Here is a 16,587-nt window from a genome sequence, read left to right as displayed (position 1 = left end):
TAAAATAGAAACCTTTCTTGGGTCTGAAACAAACTGACTTGGTATTCCCTTTGTAAAAAAAATAAAATGCTCAAACCTGCGCAAAATATTCTTGGAAACACTTTTAGATGATGTAAAGTCCGGTACAGCCATTTTAATTTATGGTTTTGATACAAATCAAAAAAATCACTTAGTCCAAAAGTTTTCCAAAAGAATGACAGCATTGCATTGCACTCTCCATGCACTTATTCTGTGGGCCATTTTATCCATTAAAGCAACAGGACAGAGTGACAATAAAATAATAGATTGTGTTTTATTGAAAAACTAATGAGTGCCATAAAACTCCAGATGTAGTCAGAACGAGCTGACTACTATTTGTCAGATGAGCAGATGAGGCTGTTTGGTATTTAAAACCCCAGAATCAACCAAATGATCCCTACTCTGTTTCACTCGACCAATCCAAAAATAAGGAAAGAAACATAATACATGGCTTTAACTCTTCTACAAATAAAAATCTGTGAGCCGGTATGTAATTACAGCTGTGGGTCTTCATAGGTATGTCTCTCTTGCTGTAGATTCTTAAATCTAGAATTTAACCGAGCCCTTCAATCAGCTCTAGCCGATTGAAGGGCTCAGCTCCATCCACCACCAACTCTCAGCACCTTCTCTGTCCCCACAGCATGATGCTGCCACCATGCTCCACCATGGGGCATCGTGTGCTCAGGGTGATGCGCAGTGTTAGTTTCCACGGTTTTGTGTGCTGGCCAGAATGCTTACCTTTGGTTTTATCCGTCTAGAGCACTCCGTTCCACATGTCTGCTGGTTCTGCACGTCTCGTGGCAAACAAAATAATTTCTCACGGTTCTCTTGGCACTCTTGTCTTAACGGCTGTTTTTGTGGAGAGCATGATTCAAGGTTTTGTTCTAGTTGCTCTGCCCGCTCCTTGGTCTTCATGATGCTGCTTGTTCACCCAAGTTCTCTCACAAACCTCTGGAACCTTCATAGATCAGCTGCATTTATACTGAGATTAAATGACGCAGGGATGAATATGCATTTATTTGTTGGGGATGCTATTTTATTTAGGGGTATCTGTCTAAAGGCTATTTAATGCAATTGCACGGCACAATCCTTAGAATTGTATTTGGCATGCTTTGTGCTGGTATATGACATCAAATCTCAATTAAATACCTTGAAGATTCTGGATGTAATATGACAGATTGTGTAAGAGTCCAAATAAGTATAACTCTCACTGAATGGTGAAGTCATATGTTATGTAGGTCAGCGCTGTCGGACCAAAACCCCTTTCTACATTCGAAGCACACGGAGACAAAAACAGATATTTTAAAACAGTTTCAGGGATTCAAAAAGCAAAGCAGACCCTGATTTGTCTGATAACAAAGAGTAAGTACAGGCAGAGGGCTGCTTTGTGGCCAACTCTAGCTCTCATTGCACAGACTGCGTGGCACGTTTGCTCTGAAGTGAGGACAGATACAGCGGCCTTCGGTGTGGCTTCGGTCTCATTAAAGCGCGCTCTGGCTGACCTCCAGGCTGCTGTTGTTCAAGCCTGTGCCAGGCTTGTGGCAACCAGAGGAGGTAAGACTACCTGCTGCTCACTGAGATCGCGATCATCAGTTCCTGGCCAAAAGATGGCCGGTGCACCTGGCACGCTGCTGCATAACCCTTAAGCTCGTCCAACGGTGGATTGCAGTTGCTGTTTTTTGTTTTTTTTCTCGATGGATGCTCTCAAGATGCCCTCCTCAGCAGCTGATTCCGCAGATGTCCTTATGCAATGCTTGCCAGTACCCTTGAGCGGTACCATGGGTCAGAGAGTTGGTTTGGGTGTCTAAAACCCGCAGAGATGAGCCTTCCGGTAGACCTCAGAGGTCTCAAGTAATCGTGAAAAAAAAAAAAAAAAAAAAGGCTGTCAGGCAAAATAAAGCTCACAATAAGGTGAACGCTACAGGCCAAAGAGGGTTCTTTGTAAATTAAGTGAGTGACAAAACGTGATGCCGAATCAAATGAATTATGGAGAAATTGCGATGAATAATGCAACCAAGAGAGCAAGCAGCACTGATGGGTTTGAACTTGAGTTTCTCCCACAGAGGAAACCAAGAATCTCTCAGCCAGACCTGGGGCAGAGAGTATTGGCAAACATTGCTCCTCGGTGTTTGGGTCTGGTCTGAGCAAGGAGGCAAATGGGTGGAGCTTGAAGCTAAAACCAAAGGAGAGCTCTGCAGACAGATTAGACCGTAAAGATCTGACAAATGAGAACTACTGGAGATGTTTTCCTTTCTTGACCTGTGAAGAAAAGAACAAATGTAAACAAACTTTTGAGATCAAGGCCTTGACATTAGGTTGCGTTTTAAAAGCATTCATACCCTTTTCACTTTTCCGCATTTTATCACGTTAGAGCCTCAAACTTCAGAATATTTTATTGTTTTTTTTGTGTAATACACCAACAGAAAACATTGCATGACTATAGAGTGGGAAAAAAATGATATGTTGTTTTAAATTTTTGTTGACTGATCTAAAACTTGAAAAACTTTTCAGCCCCTTTTACGCTCTTACGCCGAATAAACTCCTGTAAACAGACGGATCGCCAATTAAGTTCTGGAGACTATTCAAGGGGAGTTGGGTTATAAAATAGGATCCCATGAATTAAACATCTCACAGAACACTTTTTTATTACATATTTCAAAAATCAAAAGAAGAGGGCAAGTAAGCCAAGAGGCCCATCGTGACTCTGGAGGAGCTGCAGGGATGTACAGCTCAGGTAGAAGAATCTGTTTAGAGGACAGACGTTTGTCACGCGCTCCACAAATCTGGCCTTGATGGAGAAGAGGCATTGTGAAAAGAGATCTGTACAGGCACAAAATAAGGACCCTAAATGGGCCATCCCTACGTTTAAACATGGCGGCGAAAGGACCCGGCACCAGGAATGCTACTCCCCAGGTAAATTGCTTTATTAAAACCCTGAGAATTTTACATATTTACATTCATGCTCACGTTAGATATGACAGCAAAATAGCAAAAGGAAGGTCCAGGTTATGAAATAGTTCTTAAGGGTTTGAGGTCGTTACACAATTCATATTAAGAAGTCAGAGGAATGTGATGCCTTTCCCACTGAGGCCCAGAGCAGCCAGTCAGGAACTACATTTAGCATTTTTTATGTCTCCAGTGAAAAAAACGAAAACTCCAGACTTCACCTGCACTGCTACCTGCTCAGTGAAATACTCGCCTCTGTTACAAATGCCTTCCTTTTAAAATCCTCACTCTTCATCTCGACACTCAAAGGAGTTAATAGATATGCCTTTGCTAAAACCAAATCCCCGCCCACGTTTTGATTTCTCGAACCACAGTCCCGATCAAGCACGAGCTAGATGCAACCAGGAGTGTTTGATGGAGTTTAACCGGAGTAAGTCCCCCCAATTACTGCTTAAAGCCTCCTCCTGTCTGAATGTTTTGTAACATTGTTAGACGGATTAGGGCTGCGGAATAATCACGCACAAAACATTTAAGCAGTGTCAGGCTGCTGCGCTGTTTTCCCTTCGCTGCAAATAGGGTTTCCTTTCTTCCAGTCCATCGGAAAAGCCTGCCCCACCGCAGCTCATTGTGAGTTTTTCTCGCTCGCAGGTGGGGTCCGCATTCAGGCCTTTATCCTGTTTTGAACATTCGACAAACAGTTCGCAACACAGACAGGTAGCGATCAATCCCACGGACATGCGTCCTCTTTTGTCCCAGCAATAAAGTCTGAATGGTCTCCCCCTCAATGGTTTATTTAAGTTGCACGCATAAAGCATTATGTGGAGGCAGAGAGCAACAATTCAGCTCAACAGATACAGGTGCCCTCGAGCTAATCTATCAGCCACAATGGATATTTCACAATACAGTATCTGGAATCACAGCCCTCAGCGTGCCCCGGAGTCTGTAAAGGCATTTTATTTGCACTCTCCAGCCGCTCCCAATACTTAAACATTAAACGCCAAGGCTAGACAGGCAAAACCACTTTGAACTGCAGGGCAGGGTGAACTGCGAGGGAGGGGAGGAAGAGCTGAGAGAGCACAGAGTAAAAGGGGGCTGGTGTTTGAGCTCCAGGTGAGTCAATGCAATGCCTTTTGCAATGGTGACGGAGAAGGGAGGGACCACTCGTGTCTGTGTTTTTAGATGTGACTGTGTTTCTTACCAGACAATGTAAACAAGGTTTTATGATTATTTCTTGACCTTGCAATAAAAGGGCATAAGTCATCATCTTTTGAAGCTAGAAAACACACAAAAAAAGAAGTATTATTCACGGATAAACCCAATTATTACATTAGAAAAGTGGGTAAGTACATTTAAAACACAGTTTGGAAAACAGGAAGGCATTACCATATATGGATGATGCTTCTGTAACAGCATCATCTCAAATATTTCCACAGTAATCACAAAACAGCTTGTTTTCTTGACAATACAGACCTCTTTAACTGTAATATGTAGACTAGAGGCTGACATTTTTTGGTGAGCTTTAGTAAAGATCACATGACTGAGACGGTACAGGATTTGCGGGAGCAAACCAATAGGAAGTAAAATAAACTAGGAACGATGGCAATAAAATAAATTAGAATCGGAAATAAAAATTTTTAGGATTGACGTCTCCATTTTGTATTTTTTTCCAAGAAACCTAAACTATAACGCAAGTCAAAAGAATTACACGACCCAAAAGCCAACGGTGCTTCTGATCTATGTTTTCCGCCCGCGTTCAAAAACGTATGAAAGTAAATTATGAAAGTAACGTCTTTATGCCCTTTTTTGTTAATTGAGTATAGATCTCTTGCTAGGTGCATTTTTGTTTAGTTTCAGAAATTTGAAACAAAAAAGTAACTTCATTGTTCAAAGGAAATAATTACTTAATAAATTAGTAAAAGGCAACATTGTACATTTTGCTTATTCAACTAAGATAGGCACAGTTTGTTTCCATGTTTGTTACTTTTATTATTTATTTATTATTATTCTTTTCACTTTAACTGGCTTTTACTACAGCTAAAAACACAATCAGTGTATTGCCAGAAGACTTAATGAAGACAACAAGAATGGGAGTGGCGCAGTAGCGGGACTCATTCCGAATGGGAGTGGGTGTAATTTCACCAGGAGTGGGATGGGACAGGAGTGAATATCCACTCCCGTGTCACCCTCTAATGCAGACTGGAGCGCAGCCCAATTCATACCATCGCTATGAATTAGCTCAAACAGGGCGTCAACAGCCAGACCACTTAAGCTACTGCTGGTGTAATTTGTAACCACAACATTTGGAGTTGTAAAATGCTTTCTTTCACCAATAATTAGCTTTAGCAACATCATTTTTCTTTGTGTCTGGGCCAAATGATGGGATTTAAGGAGAATATATTTGTTTTGCAGCAGCTGTCTGTTTTCCTTCCTTCACAACCAGTATAGGTGTAGCACAATACACCTGTCCCGGGTTCCTGTCCCAGCCTTTGGACCTTTGCTGCATGTCTTCATCCTCTCTCTCAACCCCATTTCCTATCAGTTTACTGACAAATAAAAGCCATTAGTGCCAAAACAAGGACTAATTAACCACAAAGCTAAAATGTATTAGTCAAAGTACTGTATAAAAAAATCGACCCTTACTCCCTTTACAGTATTTAAGGATCCTAGACAGCCAGGTATGATTTGTCTAGCAAACAGTTTCCAGTGAATAACATCAATTGTGACCACTTTTAGAAATGGAAGTACACTGAGTGCTCATCTAAAGCATTTAAGCTTGTGTGATACATAACAGCAAGGAGAAAAGACCTCAGCAATAGCTCTAGAGAAGCAGCTATTGTTGCAGTACAATCTGTAATGGGTTATAATAACATGTAAAATAAAACTGAACCCCCACATGAATGTGTAGCACGTTATCAATCTGGTATTGTTCCTATCAAATCTGTTTGGGGGAAAGGAGCAGAACTCTTCAAGCTGATTGGGTGAAGCGACACCTAGTGCCCGCCTACCAAAGGTTGCTTTTAGCAAATCAAATTAAAACATAAGCAGCAGACATCAAACCACAACAAGGTAAGCTAGTCAAGGCACTTCTTCCTTTTCTTTTTTCAAAGATGAAATTGTGGATTCATAAAAACTAAACGTAATAGCAGCTATGCATACGTCATCCTGCGCCGCATCGTTATGTCCCGCCTTATACCACAATACTGCAACGTGATTGGCCCGAACCGTTTGTGAACATGCAAATACCGAGAGAATTCATCTTGCATGGTTACATGAAAGCAGTCAGGGCAAGGCAGGAAAATCCAAAAAAAAAGAAACGTGGTTGGGGCCAGAAACGTGGTAAACAGGCATGAAGAAACGCTGGACATGCACTTGCAAGCAGGTTTCAATAAGTTGATGCTGTCTTGCTGTCAGAGGAGAGTTTATAAAGGGGAAGGAACAGGTGTGTAGGAGAAACCTGAGAAGTCCAGACAAGTAGAGGGATAAAGACAGCAGGCAAGGCCAGATCATGACAATTAAGGGATAGTGCTGCATCTTCTAAACCTGAGTGTGATTGAATGCACTGGACTGTTTACTCACTGTCAGTATACCCGCCTCTATTAAAGCAAAACCTTTTGTGGTTTGCTGATCTAGAACTAACAGGTGAGTGTTAACATAATACCAGGGTGGAAAGATAACAGCAATGACCTTAGATAAGCAGACGTTGTTGCACACGAATCTCCGAAGAGTTATTGGGCCATTTCTGAACAATCTGAAGTATATCATTCAACAGTGAGAAAATATTATTCAAAAATTGAAAATGTCGAAGAACTTTCCTAGGTCTGGGTTAATAGGAGGAAGAGAAAAAACAAATAGCTCCATGTAGTGGTCTGTTAGTTTGGTAAATGTTAAATGTTATGATGGTTTAATAAAAAAAAAAAGAGAACTGAACATGCATGGCTTGTTTGGAAATGTTGCCTCTTCTCCATAAAACAATATGGTGGTCCAATTTTAGCTTCCAAACGTGAACCTGTGGTGGTGGAGAGGTTGATTTGGGCTTTCTTTGCAGCCACAGGACCTGACCACCTACCAGATATTGCATAGACCATGAACTTCTCTGTAAACCACATTATTCTAGAGTCAGATGTGAGGGGTATCATTTGGAGAAAGCTCCCTAACTCAACAGCAAATGTAAAACATAATGATAATAAAAAAAAAGAAAAGAATCATGGAGTTGCAATGGTTCAATGAAAGTCCAGGCATCAACCCAGGGATGTCAGAGATTAGAGAAGTACTGGTTTGAGATGATAGAGGAGGATCAGTAGCTCAAATAACCACTCGTTACACCCAAGGTGTAAAATACGACCTAATTAGATAAGTCTTGATTTCTGACATTCAAAAGGTGGTGTCAGTATTTGCCGTAAACAACGTTAAATATATGGATCTATTCTGACTCTTCTCGATGTTCCAGACCTGTGGCGGTGGTGTAATGGTCTGGACCATATTTTCTTGGCATATTTTGAGCGCCTTCCCTAACCAGCTAGCATAACTTAAACCCCACAGCCTACCTGCAATGATCAATTTCTGGCCATGTCCACTCCTTTGCGTCATCAATGCACCGATCCTCTGCTGGCTAACCCCAGCAGGATAAATGCACCATGTCACTAATCTCCAATCTGCTCACATTGGTTTCTTGAACATGGCAATGAGTTAATTCATGTCCTCCAATGGTCATCACAGTCTCCAAATCTCCACCAGGAAATTCTCATTTATCAGCAGCAACTGCATGATGCCACCATGTGACGATAGACCAGCGTCTCTGATGTTTCCAACACCTTGTTGAATCTGTGCCATGAATAATGAAGGCAGTTCTGAAGGACAAAGGGAGTCTAACCAGTGTTTGGTGTGTTGATACTGCTTGGTATTTTGGTAAATCTATCTTAACCAGCTTCACTTGTCTTTGGCCTAATCCATGTTTGTAGTATGTCACTTCACCCAACTCCCTTAGCCTTCTCTCAGGTTCGCTTACAAACCTTCATAACAAAAGAGCCAAAGGAGGAATTTTGCTCTAAATATGCGAAGCTTTCTCCCATGGCAACAAAAGCCTCGGCTGTTCTCCCTCATATCCACATAAACTCGGCATGCTTGGAATGAATCAATATTGAACTGAATCAGAAAAGAAACTGAATTGTGACTTTATGAATCAGAGCCATCCATTGTTAGACCCCGGCAGCACGGTTTGTTTCTTTTTTTGCGGCGCTGAAATTTGCAAGGCTGCTCATTGTTGGGTAAAATACTGTAAATGTGGAACTAGTTGCTTTTAAGGTTCTTCCAAACATGAACTGCAACCTCCATTCTACAGCAATGCTTCATAACATTTTTTTTTGAGTAAAGCCGGACATTTTCAGGTCGATAGACTTGACAGGTGACAATAAATAATAAGTTTCTGTGCATTGGAAATGTCTTCCTGCCTCTTGAACTCTCCCACATGTCTGTCGCATAAAAACCACAAACGTTTTAAGATGCATGTTGTGTCACAGACTAACACAAAGTAGTGTACAATGGTGAAGTTGAAGGATAATCATGCAGGATTTTCAAAATTTTTACAGATCAACATCTGAAGAGTAGCATAGATTTGTCTTCAGCCCCCTTAATTTGGATGTCCAGTGAGAAACAGAGTCCGCCTGTAATTTAATCCCAGTGTTAATCCAGCTGTTCTGTGAAGGCCTCAGAGGTTTGTTAGAGAACATTGATGGGTAGTCATCATTATGAAGACCAAGTAACTCAGCAGACAGCTCAGGGAGAAAGCTGTGGAGAAATTTAAAGCAGAGTTATGTTATAAAACAATATCACAGGCTTACACGGCTGTCCATGTAAACTGACAGACTGGGAAAGGTGAGCTTTACCCCCAGAGTCCACATCCTCCGTGCTTGTTCACGTACGTCCGACCGACGGAGCGACTACATTGTCATGTTAATTAACGAGAATGGCTCCACGTTCTCCGTAACTACTCCTTACGTCACAGTCGACGGACCCGCTCTCCGTCGTTCAAAGTCAAATTAGGAAACAATTTTCTGCTCCCTTATGCTCCGGCCGGGTCAAGCTCCACAGTTGCAATCATAGCAAACAGGAAAAAGTACGTCAACAACCTCCGGTTTGTTAAAGTTAAATGGTGTGAATAAAGAATCATCATAATAATGTTCATCAATCATAATCTTTAACAGTCAACCACATGTTAAATGTTTTTTTTTCATATTGACAATATAATTAACTGTTTTATTTAAACAAGGGATGCAAACCACTATTTGTGCCAAATAAGGAAGTGGATTAGTCATTTCAACATTTAATTTGAAATGTGGTAATCGTCTCTTAAAAGATTTGCATTCTGCTTGTAAAGACAATGATCCTACATGCTCTCCTCGGGCTCCAAGAAACTTTGGAGCAGAGATAGACTGAGTAACCGCGGATGTAGTAGGCTTTGCTTTTTACGGACACACGGAGTTGGTTTTGAACAAAACGGACACGTACAACAGCGGAGTGATTACGGGGTATGTCAGAAAAGCAGCATAGATCTGCAGAGATCCGCAGCTTAGATTGGTTTGCACAAAAACTATTACCTGTGTACAAAGAAAAAAATCTTTCTTTCTTCTTGCCAAAGAGTGGCAAGAAGAAAGCCAGTGTTGAAAGAACGTCATAAAAAGTCCCATTTGAAGTTTCCCATAAGCCACGTACTGAAGAGAACAGAGGAAACAGCTGGAATCAGGTGTTCTGGTCCAATGAGATCCCAGCTGAACTTCTAGGCCTACGTGTAAAGTCAAACTGGGCACACCATCTCCACGGGGAAACATGGTGGTGGCAGCATCATGTTGTGGGGAAGCAGCAGTAATTGCAGCAAATGGTGGTTCTACATTAACTCTGGTGGATTGCAAGAATATGCAAGAAGCCCAGGTCCTAAACTAATTCAATTCAATTCAATTTAATTTTATTTATATAGCGCCAAATCATGAAACATGTCATCTCAAGGCACTTTACAAAATCAAGTTCAATCAGATTATACAGATTGGGTCAGATTATACAGATTGGTCAAAAATGTCCTATATAAGGAAACCAGTTGATTGCATCAAAGTCCCGACAAGCAGCATTCACTCCTGGAGAAGCGTATAGCCACAGGGAGAGTTGTCTGCATTGTACATGGCTTTGCGGCAATCCCTCATACTCAGCAAGCATGAAGCGACAGTGGGAAGAAAAACTCCCCATTAACGGGAAGGAAAACCTCCGGCAGAACCGGGCTCAGTGTGAACGGTCATCTGCCTCGACCGACTGGGGTTACAGAAGACAGAGCAGAGGCACAATGGCAGGTGATACAGTGATAAATTAAACCCCCCCTGAACAGCTTGAAAGAGCTCTCTACCACGCATTTGTGCAGCTACGATATTAAGTTCAGCACAAAATGTGAGCACTGACATTGCTGTAAAATGCCGCAGCAATGCTTGTACCAACACATGTTGATCTACAAGCTCACAGGAGAGCTTCAGTTGGAGAACAACTCCAATGACTCGAAGACATAAAGTTGTGAAACAGCGTACAAATGATTTATCCTCCAATCTGATTCACTGTGATCTGAGAGCCCCGGCTGTACGAGTACACTTCTTAGAGATGAGCAATGTGCTTCAACATGAACTCCTCTGCGTTTGCTTTCATTAAAGTGAGGACACTGATTCTATCTCTCTAATGAGCCCTGAGTGCTTCGAGTGTGTGCCATTTCACCCCGGGCAGCAAAAAAAAAAAAAAAGCAACGGTAATAACTCCCCTGTGACTGAAATGAGAAATAGGAACACAACAAACAGCAGGAAAAGCTTCAATCACGCCCCGTTAGCAGGCCACTACACTACCTGCGCCGACCGCAGAAACCACCTGTCTGCCTGAGTCACTTCAGATACGATGCGCAGACATTCCTCTCTTAAATCAGCTCTTTCCCACTTGATAACTGCAAAACATATCTGTTCGTCAGCAAACTGACGGAGAAATGTTTGTTTGGTCCCATGCAAGTTTAAACACAGATTTATATATATATATATATATTTGCATATTTCCCTTTTTAGAAATATGCAAACAATCATTGAGGTCCTGTTTAAACCAATCTCAGGTTAATTTGCAGCAGATATCTCAGGTTAACCAAAAGAGGAGGAAGTGCTGGCGTGCAACAAGGACTCAGCCTTTAGTGTTAAATCAAAGCTGATAACAACCTATATCCTTCCCGCTTCTGCTCGCTCATTCAGACTCCACTAATCCGGGAAACTGCAGCTGCTGATCAAAGTTGTTGCTTAGAAGGAACAAGGAAGGAGAGCCAGTGTGGCTGAGCCCCATATCTTAACGGTGAGAGGTGGCTTTGGATAGACACAGATCTTTGTCAGCTGGATGTCTGATGATGATCTGCAGTGGAACTGGCCTAAGATTTTGGAGCACACTGCGGCAGGCGTTGCCAAATTATTCCTGATGGTGGAACTTGTTTTTTTTTTCTTTTCTTTTTTTTACTTTACAACCACAAACGGCAATCTATTTTGTTGGTATATTTGCGTAATAGACCAACACAAAATAGTGCATGGCTGCAGTCGAGCTAGAGTGAGATATGTTTAATAATGGGGTGGTGTGCTCGGGGTGATGTGCAGAGTTAGTTTTCATCCAAACAGATTGTTTTGCATCTACTCAAAACAAAAAGAAAGGTGAACTTGCTCTCATGTCACCCAAGCATCTTCCACATTTGCTGTCTCTTGCTGACGATATGTTTCCATCCAATTGTCATACCAATTTTGAGTGAACTTTTAAGATGTTGCGGAAAAAGAAATCAAAGATATGTGTGCATCCGTCTAGCGGTTTGGAGTGAATTAACCAGGCTACGTAAAGCGTAATTTCTTCAGCAGTTGACCGTTACGCATGGCTGTAATAAACAGGAAGTAGAGGTTGCAAACTAGTATTGACCAGACGTCTGAGAAAGATGGAGAGAGGTTTTCCATAATCTGTTGCCATCAGGGAAGTTGTCATTTTCCTGTCGTGTCGACTAGTATTAGCGATGTTACATGCTGAGCGGAGACGTAGAGAAAGAAATGCAATTCTATGCGCGTTATGGGAATATCTGGGAAGACGCCATGTGAGGTAAATGTTCGCTCTACCACAACTTATTCAGCAAACGTGTTTCCATCTCATGTTTAGAGTTTTAATTATATTTCAGAAAAGCCAAAAAACAAAGACAAAATAACACACCTCAAGCTAGTGTAAAAACCTTTTTTGTGAAATTAACAAAGTTATTTCAAATGTTGCCGTCACCATCAACCTTTCCTAATGCGATACTTCAAAATGCAAAACTCTACTTCTTGATCAGTAGAGTGCCCAACTGTTCTGACAGGTTTTCCCACCTGAGCTGTGAATTTCTGCAGCTCCTCCAAAGTCGCCAGGGGCCTCTTGGCTGCTTCTCTTACCTAGCCTCTCAGTTTAAGTGAACAGCCATGTCTCTCTTGGTGGTAAGTAGCATCGAACTCCGCGTTTTTAGATAAAGTATTGAGCAGGGATCTGTGAGATGTTCAGATATTAGGGCACCAAGTTAACTAAATCTAACCCTAACGTTACGTTTAACTTCTCCACATCTATCTCCCTGATGTGTGTGCTGTGTTCTTCGCTCTTCATGATACTGTTTGCAAACCCAAAGGTCTTCACAGAACCGGTGGATTCATACTGAGAGATGCGATGACACGCTGGTGGACATCATTCAGTAATTTGGTGAGTTCTGAAGGTTGCTGGTTAACACTAGATTTTGTTTCAGGAAGTCTGAGTGAACCTGATTGAATACATGCTGCCACGCTTTTCAGATTTTAATTCTCACATCACACAAAACCCCCCCTCTAGCTCTAACATGTGGAGAAGGTCAATTTTTGCGAATGTTTACCCAAGGCAGTGCAGTTGTTGATCGTCCGTCTAGCTAACTTTGGAGTCCTAATCCAAAGAAAGAAGCAGAAGCCACATTCAGCTCTTGTATAAATCAAATAATCTCATCAGAGAGGGACAGATAAATGTGTCTTAGCTGCATTTATCGCGTGTGTTTCATAGAATATATGTTTACAACAGGGTACATAGTAAATGTCAAACGCTGTGCAGAAGGATGAGCTTGTTTAGCGATCAGATTGCCGTGTCCTGCTCAGCTCCACCGTGGCGACGGCCACAGCTCATACCCTCACACCCACAATAACAACATCCACCCTGAGATGTCTTCGGTCATTTTCTCTTCCGAGCAGGACCTCCCTGAAAAAAAGGATTCATAAAAAGGACCAAATCCATTGGTGGCAGCTTCATAAAAGAGCCGGGCTCTCATCCCTCTTTTTTTATGATTTGTTTAGCCAGCTTGGTCATGTGAGCTCAGGGGGGTTAACTGTTTTAAATTGCAGTGGCTTCTGTTTGTGACACTTAAAAGAGGCTATATCGAACTGACCTGCATTAAAACTCCTTTGATGTACGGCAAGCGGTCGATCGATTTAACTGAGAGGAAAGATAAGACCACAAACAGACGCGCCGTTTAAATTAACTCCTGCACCCAAAAGAGAGTGGCAGTGAGATTTGTTCCAATTAGAGCTGAGATGAACAAGTTGTGACATTAATTTAATCAGGTTAACAAAAAAAGTATATATTGAAAAGTAATCCAAAGGTTTCCACTTTTGCATCACTCTAAATCAGTTTGTTTTTTTGTTTGTTATAAATATATATATTTTTTGCACTTTTTGGTTTACTTGTATAAGCTGCAAAATGTTCAAGTTGCAAATATAAAATGCCAACATTCACACTTCTCTGTCAGGGGAAAAAAAAAAAGAATTTAGCTATTCGCTTGCTAAACATTCAGCCTTTTTAATGTTGGATAAGTTAAAGAAATTTCATATACACCAAAACGTTGAATGACCGGTTTTCTAGAAGAACAAAATACAGCGGCAGACTGGAACAGCAGCTGTTGATGCTACTGCAAGACTTGCCGAGGAAATAAGGAAAATAACATCAAACCTTTATTAAAACAAGGAGGAGGTAGTGTCCTGGAGCTGGGTTGTTGGTTTTCTGCATGAACTGGACAGCATGGCATAATAGATGGAAAGAAGAGTACTCCTCTTTAGCAGTAAATTCTGAAGCAGGTTGTCTCTGTCTCATTTTAGAATTGGTATCTGGTAATTGGTAATCTGAAATATATAAGTGTGATAAAAAAGCAAAGATTTTCAACAATTCAATTTAAGTAATTTATTTCAGAATAACTCCTTGAGTCTGCTTCAACATTGCACCCACTCTTTATAATATTATTTCAGTTCCTTTATAGGCAATCATGAAGCTCCCGATGGTGTAGCATCTCAACCTGCCTGAGATCTGCACCTAGGATGGTCAGCTCCAACGCTTTATTTTTGTTTTGGTTGAGGTCAAAGCACATGCAGGAGTGAAAATGGTCCAGTCAAAGTCCAGCCTTAAGTCCAAATGAGAATCTGGGGCAAAACTTGAAAATCGGTGCTCACAGACAGGAAGTGCATACAAATTGATGCCACACATATTTAAATATGTATTTGAGGAATATTTACAAAACCATACATAATTTTCCGTCTAATCCAGTTCCGCTTATCCGAGATCGGGTTGCTGGGGCAAAGCGCTCCCAATGGGACGTGCCTGGAAGCCCCCTAGGAGGAGTCGCCCTGATCACATGCCCAAATCATCTCAACTGGCTACTTTCGATGTGGAGAAGAATTTTGAGCTGCCCCCGAATAACAGAGTTCCTCATCCTATCCCACAGGAGGAAGCTCATTTCGGCCACTTCTATCCTGGATATCGTTCTATCGTGATCATGATCCATGCCGGATGACCTCACGTGAGGGTCAGAATTTAGATGGACCGGTAAACTGAGAGGTTTGCTTGTTGGTTCACTTCTTCCGTCTGTCCATCTCTAGTTCTGTCCTACCTTCAATAGTGAACAAGACACTAAGATACTTAAACTCTGCGCGCAGTACAGACTGACCCCCTACCCAGAGGGTGGGATCCACCCTTTTCTGGTTGAAGACTTTGGCCTCAGACTGGGAGGAGTATACTCTCATCCCGACCACTTCACACTCAGCAGGAAACCGCTCCAGGCCCCACTGCACTGCAAGAAAGGAACTAAAAGTAGGTGAAATTTGCCAATGGAATATGATTTTTGCACTTAAAATAGGAACAGTTTATCTCCATCATCTTATATCAAGTGCAGGATATCTAATTATCTTATTTTAGGGGTAAAAATACTCATTCATTTGGCAAATAGTCTTATCTAGCTCCTCAAATCAAGGAAAAATACACTAATTTCAACTTACTTTTAGTTCCCTTTTTGCAGTGTGGAGGCCATGGCTCGAAGAAGCCCACAGAATCACATCATCCGCAAAAAGTATCAATGCGATCCTTAGATTTCCAAACCAGACACCTTCCTCTCCACGACTGCGCCATAACATGGTGTCCATGCGCACCGCAAACGGGATTCGTGGCAAGGGGCAGCCCTAGTGCAGGCAAACGAGCACTGGGAATGTGGACACAACTCTTGCTTTTGGCATACAAGGACCGCACAGCTCTCCGAAGCTGCCCAGTTACCCCATATTACCACATCACCACCACCACCATCACCAAATACCTAGGAAAACACAGCCGTACGCCTTCTCCAGATTTACAAAACCCATGTAGACTTGAGAAGCATACTCCCATGATCCCCCCGAAGCAATACAACAAGGGTAAAGATCTGTTTTTTTAGATCAACACGCGTTGTGTTGATCTAAAATCCCAACAAAGCACAATTGAAGTTTGTTGTTGTTCAAGTACACATGGGTATGAAAACTCCACAGCCTCCAAAACCTCTTGACAAAGCGTGATATGGCTGAGAATGATAGATAGCGCCGATGTTTTCCACCACAGTTGTTGATTCACAAGCCGAGGCGAGGCACATTCTTTCACACTCCACCAAAGTTCACAAAGTCTAAAGGCTGCCTCTCCTTCTCGCTCCGTCTGCGCACAGCTCAGTAAGCCCGGGCTAATCCTGTCCTGCCACCGCAAATAAAACCCCAAGCCCTAAATTCATTTCTGAAGTACAAACGAGGAACTGGAGCATTACTATAGGTGGGATGTATGAGGAAGAAGGTGGGCTGTGAGGGCATGTCTGAGCAAGCCCCTCCAAGCGACATCTTCCCTTGTGCTATAGCAGAAGGTCAGACCTTTTTCGCTTGTTTTTCAGGATCTAGGTTCCTGCTGTAAATGGTACCACGGAGGGCCTAAAAACTATTTATGTTCGGCTGCTCTGGTCTGAAATGAACTCAAACCCACTTCCCGTCGGCAGGTGGGAAACTCCTCATCCTTTATCTTTACTGCCTGAGAAAAACGGCTGCCCCGTCAGGCTCAGAGGGAGGAGTTTAACCTCTCTTTCCACTGTGCCGCTGCACGTTGGTGGAGGTTTATAAAAGGCTTAGATCACAGGTGAGGGGATCACAGAGCAGACAGCGCAGGTGTTTGAACAGTGAACTGAAGGTTGTTTTAGGGCCCTGTATATTTGAACATAATCTCAAATCGTACGTTATGTTTCAGCTTTGTGAAGACGTGTTTCTGTCTGCAGATCAAAAGCAC

Source organism: Fundulus heteroclitus, chromosome 21, assembly GCF_011125445.2.
Source record: "Fundulus heteroclitus isolate FHET01 chromosome 21, MU-UCD_Fhet_4.1, whole genome shotgun sequence".
Taxonomy (NCBI): Eukaryota; Metazoa; Chordata; class Actinopteri; order Cyprinodontiformes; family Fundulidae; genus Fundulus; species Fundulus heteroclitus.
Note: the sequence above shows the minus strand (reverse complement) of the source record.